The following is a 20,699-nucleotide window of genomic DNA, read 5'->3' as shown; positions in this document are numbered from 1 at the left end:
ATATATAGTATGGATATGTTTTGACAATAACAAAGTTCATCAACCTATTACGGGCCCACTACAGAGCACGGGTCAACTCCCACAATGAGGAGGGGTTAAGGCCGTAGTCCACCACGCTGGCCTAGTGCGGATTAGTGGACTCCACACACCTTTAAGAGCATTATGAAGAACTCTCAGGCATGCAGTTTTCCTCACGATGTTTTCATTCACCGTTGCAGCAAGTGTTGTTTTAATCACTTAAAACGCACATAACTTAGAAAAGTTAGACGTGCGTGCTGGGATTCGAAATCGGCCCCCCGAAAGTGAAGTCGAGCTCCTACCCAATATAACAAAGTTGCTACGTTATAAATCTATAGATTGAATATAGAAATTGGACGTAGGTATATGACTTCTCGAACTTCGTGCATTTCAGTGCACAGAATTCAATATTCGGATATTATAGCGGGATGGTACACTCGTAGCTAGCTTCCACGACGACGTAATGTTTGAATCGGACCGTACCTACTTACCTACAGGTCAAAATTATGTTGTATACAACATAATTTTGACCTGTCATAGCTTTTACATAATCCATTAGACACGTCAGATTCTTCAGACACCGGATGATATTGCATATGTCAACAAACAGACGCATTAGGCGTAGAATTTTATCGCTACTTAATCTGTGGTCCAATTAGGGGTATTTATTTAAGCCGGGGTGGTCCAACAAAGGTCGAAATTATTTGTAAGCTGGCGTTTGTGCGGGGACCTCTGTCAATTAAACGATGTCAGTTACGGCGCTGTGTCGCTGGAGTGAACGGGCGAGATGCGCACGCGTTGATGTCAGTGTGTTCGCTTTCATGACTCATTATCAACCCATCACCGGCCCTGATCGTCTCCTCTGAGGTTGGGCAGGGTTTTGGCCGTAGTCCATCGCGTGGCCAAGTGAGGATTGGTAGACTTTACATGCCTTTGCTTACATTACGGAGAACTAGCTACTGCCTGAGACTACGGCGATTTTTATTTTTGAAGTACAACTTCTTTAGGCGCGACTAGGGAGTAACTCAGATTTTTTTCGGACGGAACGACGACGGAAGTAACGCTTACGTCAGACGTGATTTTTGGCGCTGATTTTCTGTTGAGGCCCGAGTAATATAGGTAATAAGGCTTAGCTTTTCCGGGATTACTAAGAGTGTATGTCCATCCCCTGGATGCCATCTAAGTCTGTGTCGAATTTAATCAAGATCAGTTGAACGGCTGAGTCGAACATACAAACAAGAAATAGACACATTTCCGCATTTATAATTTTAGTAAGTATAGTCTAAACAGTGTTTACTATGCATGCATGCATACATGCGGCAGATGACGTCATAATATAATGAATGACGCTAAGTTCGGTGCACCTTTGTTAAAGACCGCGAGTCGCGACCTTCCCATGAAATATAACTCAAGTAAATCATGTAACATAGTATCAAATGTAGTCACAGTAATGAGTCGTCCACATTTTTTCCCAACGCGTTCGTCACTCGGGCCGCATTCCGTGTTACCGCCGAGACCTTTCCTATTGTCAAACAACTATACAAGCATTTACCTCGCTTTTTTACTATTTCTGAACGACCGTATCGATCTAAGAGATTATCAATAAACATGTTATGATTAATTTCTAAACTGTTCGCTGATAAGTATTTTCGTTTACACTACTTAAGATATCACGCCAAAATGGCTGTACGATGATATACCTTTGCCAAATTCCGGGCTAAAGTTTGTGACATAATGCCATTGAGTCTGCTGCTAAGAAAATATAAGATTCTGAATTCTAATGAAAATAGAAGAAAATATATATTCTTGTGTCATTGAAATAAAAATAATATTTTTATATGGACAAATTATCCAAAGCTGGCGTTCATTACTAAAAACATGCTAGTAAGAATAGTCAGCTCTAAAATCCATGTTCCTACAAGTTACAAAAACTTTTTGTACACTAAACCATCGATGCAGTTCAGCATAAAAGTAAATTTGTTTAAGTCCCTGCGCTAAATTTAAATATAGCCTCCAAAATAATTCTTAACAGTCTATAGAAGTCCTACTTTTATCGACTGGTTATCGCAAAATGTACTGCATAGGAGTTCGTACCACTCCAAATTCTATCTGAATTTTATTTATTCATATAGGCCTATCACAAGCAACTACGAAACATTCATACATAATCATCCACACTCCTCTCCTCAGCTTTTATAATCGATCGATATAAAAGCTTTGTCTGCAGTAACCTACCTAAAAATAAATTACCTAACCATGCATTCCAAATTCAAAATTGTTGAATTCGAATGCAACTTAACGAATTGTCCGAAGCACACATCTGTCGCATTGTGAACAGCTGACGCCCTATTGTGTATTCCTTTTGACATTATATGTATACTTACGTATAGGTATTCCTTTACGTGGTATTGGAAAGATATTAATATGTGGATATTTTCGTCGAAATATTTATGGGGATGGATTCTTGTTTGTCTATGGAATTCTCTAATTGTCTATGGGCGGGTGTTGATGAATTAATACGTGCTTGTAGTGCTTACCGGATGTTTGTAATGCGATTCGATGTTTGAAAATGGAGATGATTAAATTAGTTTGTAAAATTGTAATGTTTTAAACCAGTACTGTCTCTCAAAATTAATGATTAACATTATCATGGAATTAAGCACAGCAACTTTAATAAGAGCAGCGTGGTTGATGAATCCGCCTATACCCTGTCTCTAAAGAGTAGGAGCGGCGAGGGCCTAGCTGTTTACACTTTGGTCTCAATAACAAACCCCTTTTGGTATTCTGTTTTTCTGACAAGACATTTTCAGTACCAGCCTTAAGAACGTTGCTGCCGTTGACGTTCATTTATTCATTTCAGTGCGTAATTATCATTGATTTGAAATAAAAACCGTTAAAGCCCGCCGACCTGCAACCGTGCAGAACGTGGTGGGTCAATGCGCAATTTTTTTACTCGCTACTGAGACATTCATTTAGGATAATAACTTCTTGAATTAATCAAATTTAAAGTCAAATATCCCATTATCAATAATGTCACTTATGTTTTGTATAACCTGCTCGGTTAAAGAATAGATCTTTATAAGGCTGTCGATGTCGTTCAGATTCTTTCGCACAATATTTATAATAATAAGGGATATTTTTTTAGTGAAAAATGATTCGTGCGTGAAATGATGCGCGAAATGAAGATTATGAGGCGTGCACTTTTAGATTTTCCAAACTTTTTTTTTAATGACACGAGCCATATATTTCTTCACATAGTAGTGACATGCTGGCGATAGGTAGTATAACAAAATGGCGTGCACTTCATACATGGGCTAAAGCACTGCCTACCCTAAAATTGATATATAACTCGTATAGGAGTAGGATTTTTGTTATTTAATTCAATTTTACTGCCCTACGCATAGTCTGGTAAAAACCCAGTGCACGCCACTGGCATAACATGACAATAAGAACCATTAACAAAAATTAATAACACTTATAACAGGGCGCGGCCGTAGTCATCAGGCTACGACTTCGAGTCGCCTGTCAAATGAATTAGACCACTAATGCCCCTAAACATATTGTCAGCGCACGTAATTGGCTTAGAGGGGCCCGTAACGATAGGTGAAATAAAATAACTGAGTGACATGACATTTGTAATGTGTTGAAATTAACGAGTATTGTAACGAGATGACGTTAAAATACTAAAGCAGCTATACAAATAAATAATAATAAATATACTACGACAATACACACATCGCCATCTAGCCCCAAAGTAAGCGTAGCTTGTGTTATAGGTACTAAGATGACTGATGAATATTTTTATTAATAATATACGTAAATAGGTACACAGAATATACATATAAACAACCAGACACTGAAAAACATTCATGCTCATCACACAAACTTTTTCCAGTAGTGGGATTCGAACCCACCCCCTTGGACTCAGAAAGCAGGGTCGCTACTCACTGCGGAAATTATCGCTGTATGAGGGTTCTATACGTTCTTAATTCTGTGGTATTACCTATATTAGTATAATACACAAAAAGCGCAAGATATCTACTATTATACTACAGAAACAGATTTTATTGATGAGACAAAAAAAAAAATCTTTGAAGATAATAAACTCCTTGTGTAATTAAAACCAGAAATTGCCTAATATCCTTTATTACGTAACGTCATTCGACAGATAAACAATTATTATGTTAATGGAACTCCTTTAAAATGAAAATCTTTTTCTTTGTCTAAAACGTTCCATTTAGAGGTCATTTACGGGATGTGAAAGCTCAAATCCGGTAGCCCATCCGTCCACACCATCTACACATGCATTAGGCTTATCACAAATTAAAGTTTTAAACTTATGAGCTGTCAAATGCAAGTGACAGTCCTAATAAATGTGTCATTGGTTTATGTTTTTTTCTACGCGTCATCAAAGTCACCTCACTTTACAATGATTTAAAAGTTCTCTGCCCTTTCTTTGTTTCGGATTTTCAAATTAAGAACATTTATGACACGACAGTATTGGCGTTCGTTATTTTGTAAATAGAACTTCTATATGAACTGTAGTGTTTCCATGTTCACTTTATTTTAGCGGACATATTGTCTTATTTCACTTAGAAAATTTGGGAATTAATGTGTGCTTATGAATTATTATAGGTACCATTTTCCTTTCAAAACTTTAATACATTGCGTACAAGTTATTTTATATAATAGAATAGAATAATTTACCTGGAAATGGTTTTTTTTTGCTCTTACAATTATTATTTTAGTCCCTTTACATTCGACTAATTAAATGAAGCGGTGATAGCGCATTGGGTAAGAGCTCGACTTCACTTCACTTATCCCAGCGCGCGTTATAATAAGTAATTAAATATCGGTTGCTTCAACGGTGAAGGAAAACATCGTGAGGAAACCTGCATGCCTGAGAGTTCTACATAATGTTCTACAGGTGTGTGGAGTCCTCCAATCCGCACTGGGTCAGCGTGGTGGACTACGGCCTTAACCCCTTCTCTTTATGGTAGGAGACCCATGCCCTGTAGTGACCCGGTAATGGGTTGATATGATCATGATGAATTAAATAGTGTGCAAATATTTTTTACATTTGAAATTTAATACAGAATTATTTATATTGAAATGCTAAAAGGGTGCAATACAATCATGTTTTTTATATTACACTGCTACCAATTTTGATAAACTGCTTGCTGATTTTTCCATATTTACCTCAAAAAGATATACAGCATACAGCGGAAGTTTGTTTCAGTCGTAGATTTTATGTCTTCTTTACTTACAGAGATGGATATTCCTTACATTTTCTACCCAGGGATTAAAAAATAAAGCCTTTGTTAAACGGATCAATGTGAATAGTAAAGTGGATAAAAATTCAACAGTTCAAATAAAAAATGAATCGCAAAGGTTTTTGAAAATCTCTAAATATACTTTTTATTTATTACTTCTATAAAAAATAAATTATTAATAAATTTTCTGACGATAGCGACGTTCTATAATATTAAAAATATATATATATTATATTTTAATTTTAATTTTAATTATTTTTATTATTATTATTATTGTTAATTTAATTTGTGCTTCATTTTATGTTATTTTTAAAAACTGTTAAGTGCACTGTATATGGGCTATGCCTAAAATAAAATTTTATTATTATATTATTATTATTATTAATATTCAATGACAAGATTATATTGACATGGGCTGATCTAACCTTAAATTTTCTACTCTCAATTATTCTATTTAACAAATGAAAATATTTATAAAATGTGAAATTGTTAATTAATGAATTTTAAATAGAATATAAAATTAAATAGTGAATATTAAATGAAATGGCGGACTCCGTCATCAGTTAATAATAATAAAACTTAATTCAATCGCGCGTAAAGGTATTACACGCACACGCTTTTATCTGTGATATGTTTTTTAACCATCAAGGACGTAAAGTATATATTACGTCCTTGATGGTTACTCTAACTGCACGTTAGGGGTACCATACAAACATAACAAATCGTCATAACGGCCGATAATGTGTTACCGGAGTGACAGTGGAGTTATTAATCGATGCTCCGAATTTGATTGTTGTTCCGTCTTGAGGCGTTCTGATGATCATTAACGTAAATATGTGTAGGTATTCCCATTTATTATTACGCCGTAGTGTTGTTATTAAATGAAATGTTCGTATTTTTGTACATTTTGTTTTGTAAATAGATAGTTTAGCTGTGTTTGTTGGAGGTATGTTTTTTTACGCCATGGAAGAGATCGCTATATAGCAGTAGCGTGCATAGAGGGTATGCACAGGGTATAGTACTTAAGGATAGGCAACGTTAGACTTATAAAAAGCCTACCCTTAAGTATTTATAAGTCGCACCTGCAATCTAGTGATAGGGCCGCCAAATGACATGACAGCCGAGTGGCGCAGTGGGCAGTGACCCTGCTTTCCGCGTCCAAGGCCGTGGGTTCGATTCCCACAACTGGAAAGATGGTTGTGTGATGAACATGAATGTTTTTCAGTGTCTGGGTGTTTATATGTATATTTTAAGTATTTATGTGTATTATATTCATAAAAATATTCATCAGCAATCCTAGTACCCATAACACAAGCTACGCTTACTTTGGGGCTAGATAGCGATGTGTGTCTTGTCGAAAAAAAAAAAATAGTATCCTCTATTCAAATTGCTCTATTTTACTATTCTGGTTTTCTGTCACATTTTTTTTCTGTGGTGTTCAGTGGAAGTGTATTCATTAATTCATTCATATTGTAAACTGTAATGAAATTTATCGGCGAACATGGCAGTCTTTCGCCCAGTTCAGCACACCTGTACCTTTTTTAGTTTTTCTCAAAGTCTTAAGGGCATTTCGGACGCCCTGTAAATTTGGTCAATAAAGCTAGAAAACTGATTTTTTTCCCAATAACACATGCTATTTACCGACTACTTTAACCTATACTTGGTTAACAAAATATTGCCTATTAAAGCACTTAAACTTTCTCACTGACACTCACCAATTCAACATCAACATTCTAAGGTACTGGCGGACAGAGAGACATAAAGTTTTTATCCTATTAATAAAGGAAAAACTGAAATCATCATCATCATCATCATCATCATCATCATCATAGCAACCCATTACCGGCCACTATCAGTTGCCAAAATGAGGAGCGGTTAACTTGAGGGGGAAAACTAAAATACTAAATGTTTATTCATTCATTAACTAATATTAAATGGTACTCAATCAGGTTGATCTAAACAGAGGTATTAACACGTCCCACAATCTTTACTAAATAACAGTCAGTTAAAAAGCTACTTATTGTCATGGTATTTTTAAATATTGAGAAATTCTGGTATTAAATAGCAGATAAAATGAATTGGTAAAGGCTTAATTTCACTCTTCACAATCGGGTATAAATCGGCAAATCTTGAAATTTGTCACGTAACATATGCCGTGACCACGTATGCCATTATACCAGAGACAATCAAAAAATAAAATGGCGCCAATGAGGTCACTTCATTGTTAAATAACCTATTCAGAATACATGCGTGTCACGTGCTCACGACTTTTCCTATTATCGAATTGTTCATTCATTAATAAATAATTACGTACCTACCAATTTATTAATGTTTGTAATATATAAATAATATTATTTAATTATACTTTACTATTATACAGATATAAATACGAATAAAATTACGGTTTTATTGGAGTTTTTGCATACTATTAAATTAGTTGAGTAAGAAGATGCCACAAATAATGTGTACCAAAAGTGTGTACCAAATGCAAGCCTTCCTGTCACCTGTAAACTCTATAAGACGGGATGACGTATGAGCTTTTTCTAAGATGATATTTTTAATTAAAAAAATAATAAAGTGAGGCAGCGTTTCTAAATTTAAGTATTCGTAAATTAATAATATTTTAATCCATTTTAATTTTCGAACTAAACAATCTGTTTTCGTGATCGTTCGAATTTCAAAACCTTTTGATTAGAAGCGCTTCCAAAATTTTATGAGCCGTTTATTTTAAAGTCATTTTTTATTTGAAGCAAAATGACCCTTTCCAGTTTGTAACTTTTTTTAAACCGCTAAGGATGTCGCACCATAAAGTATAAACTGAGAAACAATACTTAAAATATTTATTCACGTGTCGTAAAAGCCCTTAAGATTGATGCCTGCACCATGTGGAGGCGGGGTCACTCGGCAAATCTATTTTTATTTTTTTCTCCGTGACACATATGGCGTTGTTCCGCCGCCATTGTTTAGCTAATGGCATGGGGTTTGCACATGGTTATAGAACGGCCTACTTTAAAAGTGGGAATCGATACGTTCATTCATAACTACTAAACTTAACCGGAGAAATAAATAAGAGTTATTGAAGTAATTATGTTTTATGTGCTAAGTACTAGAGCAGAATACTGTACTGCACCATGGGTCCATATGAATTGTCAGGTGGCGTGCTGCTTCGGCAATGCGAACTGGCACTTTCGTTTGCTCGATTCATATCCATACTTATATTATAAATGCTACAGTTTGTTTGTCCATCAATAACGCAGCGACAGAGCAACGGATTGATGTCAATTTTTGCACTTTCCGGGTCATACACTATCTCTATATAGTGTATGACCCGGAAAGTGATATAAGCACTTTTTATAAAGGAAATATGCACAGGTACTCTCACGCTTACGCTAACGCTCGCGCTTACTCGCTTGCTTGCATTTTTCCGGTATAAAAAGTAGCCCATGTAGCTCATTCAAAATCACGTCTCCTGGCAATTTTTTTCAAATTAACGCGCGAGCGAGGCCGCGGGTAATACCTAGTGTTGCTATAAATAAGGACCCTGTCCAAGGTTAGTTTCCAATTCTTCGAAATAAAAATGCGAATTGGCACTTTCGCTCGCTCGCTTGCTCGTTTCACCTATTTTTGAATCTTAGTTCTAAATACTTTAAAATTATTGAAACACCCATAAATGCCATTATTACCGTCTACAAAAAGCTGTATTCATTATTCTAATCGTCAGCCTATTAACGTATCAATGATGGATATATTGACTATATGGAATGATTTGACGGCCGACTGGCGCAGTGGGCAGCGACCCTGCTTTCTGAGTCCAAGGCCGTGGGTTCGATTCCCACAACTGGAAAATGTTTGTGTGATGAGCATTAAGTGTTTTTCAGTGTCTGGGTGTTTATATGTATTTTCTAAGTATTTATGTATATATAATTCATTAAAATATTCATCAGTCATCTTAGTACCCATAACACAAGCTACGCTTACTTTGGGGCTAGGTGGCGATGTGTGTATTGTCGTAGTATATTTATTATTATTATATACCTCGTCACATGGTACAGAGGGAGTCAAGGCATTGGCCCACCATACTGCTCCAATTCGGGAGGGTAGTTGTCACAAGTTGGTACACAAGTAGTAATTGTACCACGGCTCAACTTGTTTTCCAAGTCTCGGGCTTGTCAAATGCCATATTACCATCTTCAATCTGGTTATAAGTATTTCTTCAGAACCTCGTTATCTCCTCCAGACCACCGCGAAGTTTATAAGTCGTGAGGTTTAAAACAAAAATCTATGACTATACATTTTATGTGATCATTCAAATGCCCTCACGAGGGTTAAAATAGTTTCCTGCACACGCAAAATATCAATAAGACAACAGTAGGAAACAATTTTAATTGCTTTTGTAGTAATGGAGAGCATAAAAGCTATTACGGTATGATTAAGGTACGAATTCTCCATTCACGTATATATTTGGATATCGCACGTGTAAAAATTCACATATAAACACACTTTTAAAGGGTAGTCTACTCGTTTCATTGAAATGTATATCCTTTTGTCATTCGTATAAAATTCATTTTTCTATGCTTTACTTTTATATCCTTTGTTACTTTATCTAGGTGATAATTAATTTCGTTTCATAGGAAAATAGCTGGTAAGTTTATCGCAATATGGCAGTTGTTTCTACGTACAGTGTTATCGCTAATAATGTCAAAGGGTGTGGGTAAAATATCAGTCAATAAATTTGGGAAAACAATAGAACTTTTATGGGAACACCCAAATTAATGGTGGGAATTGTTTGGTTTGGTAATTGCTTTTTGGAAAGCTTTTGTTAAAACTGTGTTGTTACTTTCGGAAATACTATTAATAGCAATTGTATATTGGACAAGTATTTTTATATTTATGGATAGAAGCAGGCGTTACTTTGCGGAAATCCATAATATATTATGAAAATTAAGCTTAATTTACACCACGAACAGCAGGAGAAACTGTATGGTGTAATTTATAATTTCTTCAATCCCTCAATGTACCCTCTACGCACGTTTCGCTCCGAAACCGGAGCATCTTTAGATGTTGACTTTGCAATGTTTGGGTCAAACATTGTACAGATCATACAGATTCTCCTGCTGTTCGCAGAGCATAGCAAATTAAGCTTAATTTTCATAATTTAAATTTATTAATAAAAGCAGGCAATTATTTGTTTTAACAACATCTCTTATGAATGATCTTAGTATTGTCAACAATGAGTAGGTATATAAATAAAAAAAAAACACTATTAAAAATTTATTTAAAAAAATCCACTCTTCTGCTTGCGGGGCTTTGAGTACCCAAGCAACCGGCGGCGGTTAGAGCTACAGAGTGAGGAAACGCCTCACAATATGCGCTGTTTCAAGAATGCCCTTCTGTATACGACCTTCGATCCAACGGCCAAGCGGAAGCTTCTTAAGATGTTTGTCCAAGCTTTTCGCGAGAAGACCATTGACCGATAAAAGGCACAACACTCAAAATGGCGGTAATCTCGTGAGCAAGGTGCATTTTGATTTCAGCTTTCACCAGATTATCGTCATGTGGAATAGTTGTGTCAGTTTTAATAATTTACTATTGTAATTTTTATTGCGGATAAGTAGTTTTTGACGACCTCCCTTAGGCAACGGTGAGCGCTGTGAATTAATAAAAGTAGGAGGTCCCGGGTTCCGTACCTGGCATAGGCACTTTGGAAATTTATTATTTCTGAATTTTGTCTGGTCTGCTAGTTACCACCCTACCGACACAGACGTGCCGCTAAGCAATCTAGTGTTCCGGTGCAATGTCGCCTATAAACCTATTTGGGGTATAACTACTATACTCCCTAACAGGTTAGTCCGCTACCACCTTCGACTGCATCATCACTTACCACCAGTTGAGATTACAGCCAAGAGCTAACTTGTAGTTGATTAAAAAAAAACTAAGTTACTACGACGATAACTGCACACTGTAACTTAAATTCTATCGAATAAATAGGAATTCCGTTATGAGGCATAAAACTGACGACCACTGAAATATTGTTCTAATCACCCATCCCTTCATACTAAGCCGAAACCTACTTCCCTTGACGGTAATTACTAATAACCCACTGTTTAAAGTACCTTTTGTTGAACAAAAAAAGCTTCCCCCAATCCTCGGCGCACTTTAACAAAGGCTCACGTGTAATTAGCTTTTAACATGTTAATTTTAACGTAACAAACGGGAGCGTTTTATGGCGTAGGGAAATTATTTATGGCGTCCCGATATAGTGCCGAGTCAGCGAGATTGACGGGAGACTAATTTCATACAAGTATTACAGCCATTTTGAATAATAGCACCCCATGCTTGTCGCTTTAGTGGTGTAGGGTGACCACGTGGTGTTTGCGTGCATTCCGGGTTTGCACATTAAACAAAGTGATATGAACTACGCGTACAAATGATATAAAATGGAAAAAATCCTGTACGAGTTATAAAAAATAGAAGGGTACGCATTGTACGAGTTGGAAAAGCCTAAAAAGTTTTTATTATTCGTACTGGCGCGGTGATAGCCCAGTGGGACTTCGACTTCACTCTCTGGCGGCCGAGTTCAAATCCCAGCACGCACCTGTTACTTTCTAAGTTATGTGCGTTTTAAGAAACTAAACTATCAGTTGAACGACGAAGAGTGAAAGAAAACAGCGTAAGAGTTCTCGATAATGTTCTCAAAGGTTGGTGGAGTCCACCAATCTTAAGCCTAAAGCCTTAATCCCTTGGAGGAAACCCGTGCCCTGTAGTGGGCTGGTAATGGGATAAATAAATAAATACATAATAAATAAATATACTACGACAACTACTATCTACTACTACACACATCGCTATCTAGCCGCAAAGTAAGCGTAGCTTGTGTTATTGGTACTAAGATAACTGATGAATATTTTTATAAATAATATACATAAATACTTAGAATATACATATAAACACCCAGACACTGAAAAATATTCATACTCATCACACAAACATTTTCCAGTAGTGGGAATCGATCCCACGGCCTTGGGCTCAGAAAGCAGGGTCGCTGCCCACTGCGCCAATCGGCCGTCGGGATGATGATGATAAGTCATAGTGTAGACTTTCTCCATTTTATATCATCGGCCCGCTGCAATGCAAGCCACTATATATCTTTCGATCCGTTACATAGTTAGGAATTAAATAGGTTACTGTAATTATATTACTCGGTGTGGACAGTTATACTATTTAAGTAGATTTGTTAATATATACACCGCCAGGATGTTTAGGTGATTGTGCAAAGCAATGCAGTCCCATCGCCAGTTATCGACTGAGACTTAAATTTTTGTTAATGCTTTTAATTACGATTTTCTTTGGTATCGAACAGCCTTATTCACGTCAAGAGTGATGAATTTGACTTGACTGTCATAACTCATATTAGCATTTTGATACAAAATAAAGGTATGCTTAGGTACTTACTTAGAAACAGTCAGATATAACATATCGTAACGTGTAGATAATTCCATCAGTTTTAATAACTGCATGTTTCAAAAAAAATATTATGGGGAAGAATAATATATATATGATTTAATGTTTTTACGATAATAACTCTTGATTCCCAATCAAGCTGTTAAGATTAATAACCAGTATTTAGGTATAGCATATATACATTGGTTATTGATGATAATAAAATACTCATACAAAAACGTCACCGAGACGTGATTAGTCCCATTTTTTACGAAGAAATGGTCACCTCATTACCGTGAACGATGCAAATCTATCAATGTGACATTTACAACATCCTTAACTTTACTTTGTTACATTGGAATTAAAGGCATAAGAATTAAACTACATTTTATAAAGTGTAACGTCGAAATTAGAAATTCTCTATTATGTTTTATGTACTTGTTTAATTTTTATATAGAGACGCTCCTTACCAGCTACCAATTTTATCTGGAGAAAAACATGTAACAATTAAAAGAAAACATGTGTTGAAGGTGCCAATCAATTAAAAGCCCATAAAAATTTCAGTATACCAATTAGGTAAAAACAAAACAATTTAACTTGGTAATTAATAATTTTAATTACATATTAAAAATGTAATTAGGTAATTCATCATTTGAGTTTAATAAAAACAGTAAAATAAGGTAAATATCCATAATGGTAATTATTAATTTTAATTCCATGAAATAAAATTCATTTTGTAATTAATAATTTGATTTTAATAAAAACAGTAAAATTAGATTAATATATATTTACCTTCCTAATTAATCATTATCATATAGACTCATTAGCGGCCCAGTACACAGGTCTCCTCCTACAATAAGAAGGGGTTAAGAGCGTAGTCCACCACGCTGTACCAGTGGGGATTGGTGGACTCCACGTAACTTTGAGAACATTATGTAGAACTCTCAGGCATGCACCTGCATGTATCGCTTCGACGGTGTAGGAAAACATCGTGAGAGAACCTTCTCCTTTTTCCTACACCGTCGAAGCAAGCGATATTTCTAATTACTTGAAACGCACATAACTTAGAAAAGTTCGAGGTGCGTGCTGGGATTCGAACTCGGCCCCCCGAAAGTGAAGTCGAGCTCCTACGTATTGCGCTATCACCGCTAATTGTAATTAATATCAGGTGTAATGTGTGAGGAAAGAAAGCTTTCTTAGTTTTTTTTTTTAATCTATTTTTGTTCAATGAAAAATTAGCGCGTAGCTGCAATTTCACCTACGGTAGGTACAGTGACGATGCAGTTCAAGATGTAAGCGAGCCTTAAAGAATTTTTCACCCATTCCCCATTTTTCTTACTTAAAAAGAGGTAGGCTTTGTCAGTGCGTCAGTTTCATTGTCAGTGCGTGTGGTAAACTTTTGAATTTTTTTAATTTTTTTTTACGATAGGCCAGCGCTTGACGACAATCATGCCCGTTAGAAAGCAATGATGAGGTCTAGGTTGGAGCACGCTTGCCTAGAAAAAGCCTATTCACTCTAGCCTTGAAGGTATTCAAATTATACGTGGCAGGAAACACATTATATGTAATTCAATGACAACAAAGAAAGTGGTCAATTTAGTTGATAATATAGTTATATTATTGCAACCAGCCCGCATGTTATCAATGAATATGTATGAGCTCTTTTAATTAAATACCAACCAACCAACCCCAACATGAACGCCGAAGGGTGCTGTCAATCAAACACTTCAACCCTCATATTTTATTAATGGGTACTCTTGAGAGAAATCTATAGTTCTTGCCTACTTTTATGCGTTGGTGATGTTAAACAATATAGTATACATGAAGTTGATTACCACAGTTTAGCGAGTATACAGTTCGGAAACTGATATACTTACGTCGCGAGTAAGAGTTTAATAAGTAGGTACGTACCTACTTATTAAACTCTTAATATATTATGAAAATTAAACTTATTATAAAAAAAAACCATACAGATTCTCCTGCTTTCGCGGATTATAGCAAATTAAACTTAATTTTCATAATATATCATGGAATTCCGCAAAATAACGCCTGTATCCAATATTAATAGTCCAATATTTCTTTATTCAAATAGGCCTTTATATGGCACTTCTGATGCGTACGTTAAAAACAAAACATGTACACGGTAGCGATGAGAGATGATAGCGATAACTCCATTGATAAGCTATAAGAGTTCCAAACGCGCCTTAGTCTAAGAAGAAGACACAACGAACTTAGCTTAAAATTCAAACTTTAGAAAGATATGAAATCAAAAGCGCAAGAGCTTACGGGGCAATATAATTATAGTGAATGTATTTATTTTGATAAAATGTAAGGTTAAGTTCTTAACACATGTGTTAAGAAGGTACCAACACGTTGTAATTCCTCTGTTACCCATTATTATAAATTCTTTTCTATATTCTACACTTGATAAAAATTACTACTACTAACCTGCCGGCAAAGTTTTTAACTTTGCTATTGGTTATAATGTATATTGTCTAGCTTTGACCTTGATCACGACATCGCACATTTCTACTTATTGAAAAAAGCAATCCAAGACTATGTTGATACTAACTGTGATTTTGCCTTAAAGCAGTCATTGCTCTACGCTTTCGATAGAACTGTATGCTGTTAAAACTGTGGTGATACCGAACAATGCAGACTTGTACTTACATTTATAAAGACAAGGGTAGTCTGTGAGAGTTCTGAGTGCAGCGCGTGGGGCAATAATGACCCTCGTGTATTGATGGCTCGCGGGAACAGGATGTTAGGATACTTCGGTTTTTATGCATTGGATTGGAACTATTAATGGGGTTTTGGAGTTGTTTTATCTCGGTTCATGTTTTTGTATACAGAGTAAATGTCTAACGCATACCTATCACTCGTTTTGGGAACAAGGAGTGGGGCTTGCACCAGCCAAAAACTTGGTATAACCTCTAACTTTATTGACTAAAAAATTAAATATCACATGCTTTAACGGTGAAGGAAAACATGAGATCAAACCTGCATGACCTGCATCTTCATAATGTTCTCAGGGACGTGAGATCTCTATCAATCCATCCCGAGGGCCATCGTTGTGGACTACGGCCAATACCCTTATTTTGAGAGGAGACAGCTCGCTCAATAAAATTTTCAAAAAGTCCAAGGGGCGTAGAAAGACTTATAGAACAGAGGCCAGAACCTGCCCTGTAAAGTTCTTTAAAGTTAAGTCTCGAAAGCACTCGGAAAGAAGTCGGAGCACTCCGCGCATGCGCCGCGGGCGGTACGCAAGCCAGCTGCGCGCGCACGTGGCAGCGGAAGTAAACACGCAGCGAATCCTGCGCAGCCATTGTTTCGGGGTCCCTCGCTCCCCGCATACAAGCGAATAAAGTGCGCACCGGGCAAAGTGATCATTTTACCACAGCTTATTAGAAATAATATGCAGGCCTGGCTTGTAGCTTGGTGATATGAAATAACGCTACAAACTATTGAAGTTTTTTATTCAGGTGGACGATATGCAGATGTCTGCATATCGTCTGCGAAAGCCGTCTGCCGACTGCCGTCTAACGGTCTAAAATCTAAATCACCACCAAACCAAAAAAAAAAAAACTGTTCATCCGTCTGGGCGCTACGATTTTACAGACAGACACACACAAGCACAAAGACACGTTAAACTTATAACACCCGGGCGTTTTTGCGTCAGTTGCGACAGTTGTAACTTAGGTTAAATCGTTTTCATGTAAAGTCGTTCTGCCTAAAGTTATACATCCCATTACAGTTTCACTACAGCTGACGGGTCTCCACACAATGACAAGGCCTTTGGCTGTAGCCCACCACACTGAGCGAGAGTGGATTGGTGGGCTTCACACGTCTTCGAGAATGTAGGGGCAAGCAGATTTCCTCACGATGTTCCTTTACCACTGAAATAATTTTGTTACTATCAATTTCTGTTTTCCATTTAACGAGTCGCTTTCCAAGTAGCAATGTAAACTAGTTGATCTGTAGCTGTTTTTTCATTACAAATGAACGCTTGTCTGCAATTTTACCTGGTGGTAAGTGATAATTAAGAATAAGATAGTGGCGGACTAACCTGTTTGGGTTTTTCATGAATATTTTTTTAAGTTAAAGAAACTTAATTCGTTAACTAACGAGTTCTGTTTTAATCCATAATAATTAAGGTACCTAAAGAAAACAGTTCTTTTACTTCTTTAAAAAATACATATTTTACTTAGGTATTTAGTAAATGACTACTAAAGTATAGATTATAATTAAAGTAGGTAGGTACAAATCAAATTCAAAAGGGTTTAAGATTTTTGTACGGACAGTAGATAGATAGATTTACTTTTTTGACTCTGAGGCATAAATATTTAAATAAAAATAAAAAGTAAATTTTAAAAGCAAGATTAACCAAATCGTGGTTACTACACGATTGATGAATTCCTTAACGACAAGGCTGCTTGGAAGCAGGCCACTCCGCTCTCATCTCTCACAAAACAGAAAATTTCTAAAGATTGTTAAACTTTAAAATGATGTTGGAAAAGTGCAATCTGCTGAGTTTCCTGCCGGCTCTTCTCAGTGGAATCTGCCACAGAGAGTAGAGTCACTACAAACAGACTGACTTGACGTTTCAAAAGTGCTTATTAATTAGGCCTACTTAAAATAAATGAATTTTGGATTGAATTTGAATTACATCAACCCACTATGCTCGGGTCTCCTCCCACAATGAGAAGGGGTTAAAGCCGTGGTCCACCACGCTGACCCAGTGCGGATTGGTGGACTCCACCCACCTTTGAGAACATTATGTAGAACTCTCAGGCATGCAGGTTTCCTCACGAGAATATTATGTTCTCAGCGGCTTGTGGAGTCCACCAATCCGAACTGGGTCAGCGTTGTGGACTAAGCCCTTATCATTCTGAGAGGCGACCCGTGCCCTGTAATGGGCCGGTAATGGGTTGGGATGGATGATGACTAAGTAGATCAAACGTACCATAACATTTTTTATCGTTAGCCACAATATAACCGATACCTGTACATTTTTAGACATGTCGGAACAGGACTCGAGATTTGAACCCGCGACAGGTCTTTGTTCAAGAAACCTGTTTGACGATTATCGTCTTTTTATACTAATGAGCTGTTTTTCATTTTCTTTGCTACATTAATACCACTAACCGTGATTAACGGCCATCCTTGTGTCCTTGTTGAAATTATTTAAAACGTTAGGTTGGGTTATTTTTTGTGAAGTTATTTTATTAGTCTATGTTAGGTTAGATTCTACCGTAACATTTTTACAAATTTTTATCTATCTGTTTTGTTTTCTTTTGTGTGTTTTCATTATATAAAAGAAAGATCTACATTAAAACATAATTTAATGTAGAATATTAATTTAGGTTTGGACATTAATAAACAATCATATATCTCTCATCGTTAAGGCAGAGTTCGTAAGGAAAGTTTTCGTTCGACCGTTTGTTCTACGACTTACTATGCAAAGTTATTTTAAGTTTTCATTTTAAAATGTAGCATATGACACTCCACAATAACGTAGCTTTCTATTGGTGAAATAATATTTAAAATCGGTTCAGTAGATCCGAAGATTACCCCTTACAACGTCACAAAGTAACGTTACTTCTTTATAATATTAGTATAGATAAATTGGAAAGTGAGTGTGAAGGTTTTTTGTTAACCATGCATGGCTCAGCAGCTAAACAGATCCTTCCGAAACTCGGCATTACTTTACCTTAGTAGAACCCCGAAGCCTTCTTTCATACATAGTCCTAGGTATTCCATAAAATGTCCCAAGAACTGTTACCGCGATATTTTTTTTTAGTTGTGAGCTTTTAACAAAAAACAAAAAAAATGATATTTTTGCTCCACTTATTGTGGAGAGACAACGCTGCGTTTTCCGGTGCTACGTCGCTATTCCGGCACCTTAGGAACCCAGCGTCTCACAGTCATCTGGGATGTGTGCTCCGCCCCTCGCTACTTTAGCTTCTAAACCCTTTGAGCTATCTGGGTTTCTCTACGGATCTATGCCTTTCTTATCTGATTACGTAGAAATACTCCCAACTTAACACAGAACGTCATTATGATAAAACGAACATCTTTCAGAGTCATAGGGATCACTGTCAACACACACCATTCAATGACAAGGCACTCAGGTCTTTTTCAAGTTGGATTCAATAAGTTACCGCGAAATTGGACACCAGACGTGTTTATCTTATTTTATATCTTTAAGCGAGCAATTCTTGTATACTTATATATAATTGGAATCTCGGAATCGGCTCCAACGATTTTCATGAAAATTAGTATACAGGGGGTTTCGGGGGCGATAAATCGATCTAGCTAGGATTCATTTTTAGAAAATGTAATTTTATTCTTGTTTTTCGGGAATAACCGATTTGGTGCCACGAAATTGCACGGGTCAGCTAGTAACGTATTAAAAGTTAACAAACCGCTTCGTTGGTCTAGTGGTAAGCATGTCAAGAGGTCCTGGGTTCAATCCAATCGATGAATTGCATTTTGTTTTTCTATCAAAAAAATTTCAGTACTCGCCCGGGGTTTGGAAATTAGCGGTTATTCACCCCCGTGGTTCGCACGTTATGCTATAGTACCTGCGCCTGATCTCTTTCCGGTAGTGTCGTATCTGCCGTCCCATCGGACTATGAGAGTGAGGGAATAGAGAGTGCACCTGCGTTTGCGCACTCATGTCATGTGCACTATAATAAGATTGAACACCGCGGCCGAAATCGATCTGTGAAACTATTTTTAATTAAAAAATTCACAGTAGATTGGTACTCCGTCGAAATATCGCAGTGAAAATATTAAGGGGGAAAATATAAAGCAAACTCGCTACTTTTAGATTTGATTTTTGTAGTAGTCCATCAAGTTTGATTCACCCAAAAAAAAAACATATAAAAACTACATCATATTTCCAAGGGCCCAGATTGAGCGAAAACAAAAATATGAAATTTCATCGATAAAAAAAATTACGTAATCTCACTCCAATGAGAGACAATATTTAGTAATATAGTTCCTATGAATATTATCTAGTACCCATAGTAGCCATTTCAAAAAATATTTTTTAAATCAATAATTCCCGCAGCACACGCTCTGAATGCTTTTAATGCCAGGAACAGGGGCCTTGCCGGGGAATTATAAAGAAAAGTAAAATGTCAGCCTCACATTCACGACGTGAAGCACTTTTTGCGTCTCTGGCACATCAAAGTCTGGTTAAATCGAAGGGTGCCACCCTTCGGAATGCCACGTGCAGTTATTTTCTGCATTTATGTACCGTTGCTAATTCTTGAATCATTGCATATAAGGTTGCGCTGAATGCGCGAAGGGGGTTCCATAATAGATCCCCTGAATGGGGACCTTTAATAAGACATTTTTGTGCAATACTTTTTGTCCTATTCATTCGTTTGTCTCTGTTCTACTAAGGTGATTGTATTCGTTTGGAGGCTCAGATCAGAATACAGTTGAATAAATAAATATACCACGACAACACACAAACCGCCATCTAGTCCCAAAGTAAGCGTAGCTTGTGTTATGGGTACTGAGATAACTGATGAATATTTTTATGAATAATATACATAAATACTTATAATATACATATAAACACCCAGACACTGAACAGCATTCATGTTCTATACACAAACATTTTCCAGTTGTGGGAATCGAACCCACGGCCTTGGACTCAAAAAGCAGGGTCGCTGCCCACTGCGCCAATCGGCCGTCATGTCACCACCCCTCTGCTTCCCGGGGGTTTCGTACGAGGCGACTTAGAGAATATACTAGTGGACGGGCAGAAACGTACTACTATCATCTACTGCAATCACCAATCTGTCTGCCCAGTCCTTAATTTCATCATTGCCCCTAACAGGTTACCCGTCTACTATAAAAATTGGCAACCAAAGATGGTTGCAAATTTTTATTCAACACACAACCAGGTGAGATTGCAATCTAACTTGTACTGGAATTAAAAAAAAAACATTT

At 36.7% G+C, this 20,699-nt stretch overlaps 1 protein-coding gene across 2 annotated transcripts in view; it reads left to right on the top strand.

The window, feature by feature from the left end:
* LOC120624794 (TNF receptor-associated factor 4) overlaps window positions 1-20,699 on the top strand; it is a 155,895-nt gene that overhangs the window by 93,026 nt on the left and 42,170 nt on the right. The window lies entirely within an intron of this gene.

Source organism: Pararge aegeria, chromosome 6 (assembly GCF_905163445.1).
Source record: "Pararge aegeria chromosome 6, ilParAegt1.1, whole genome shotgun sequence".
NCBI lineage: Eukaryota > Metazoa > Arthropoda > Insecta > Lepidoptera > Nymphalidae > Pararge > Pararge aegeria.
This window is presented reverse-complemented; position numbering and strand designations above follow the sequence as displayed.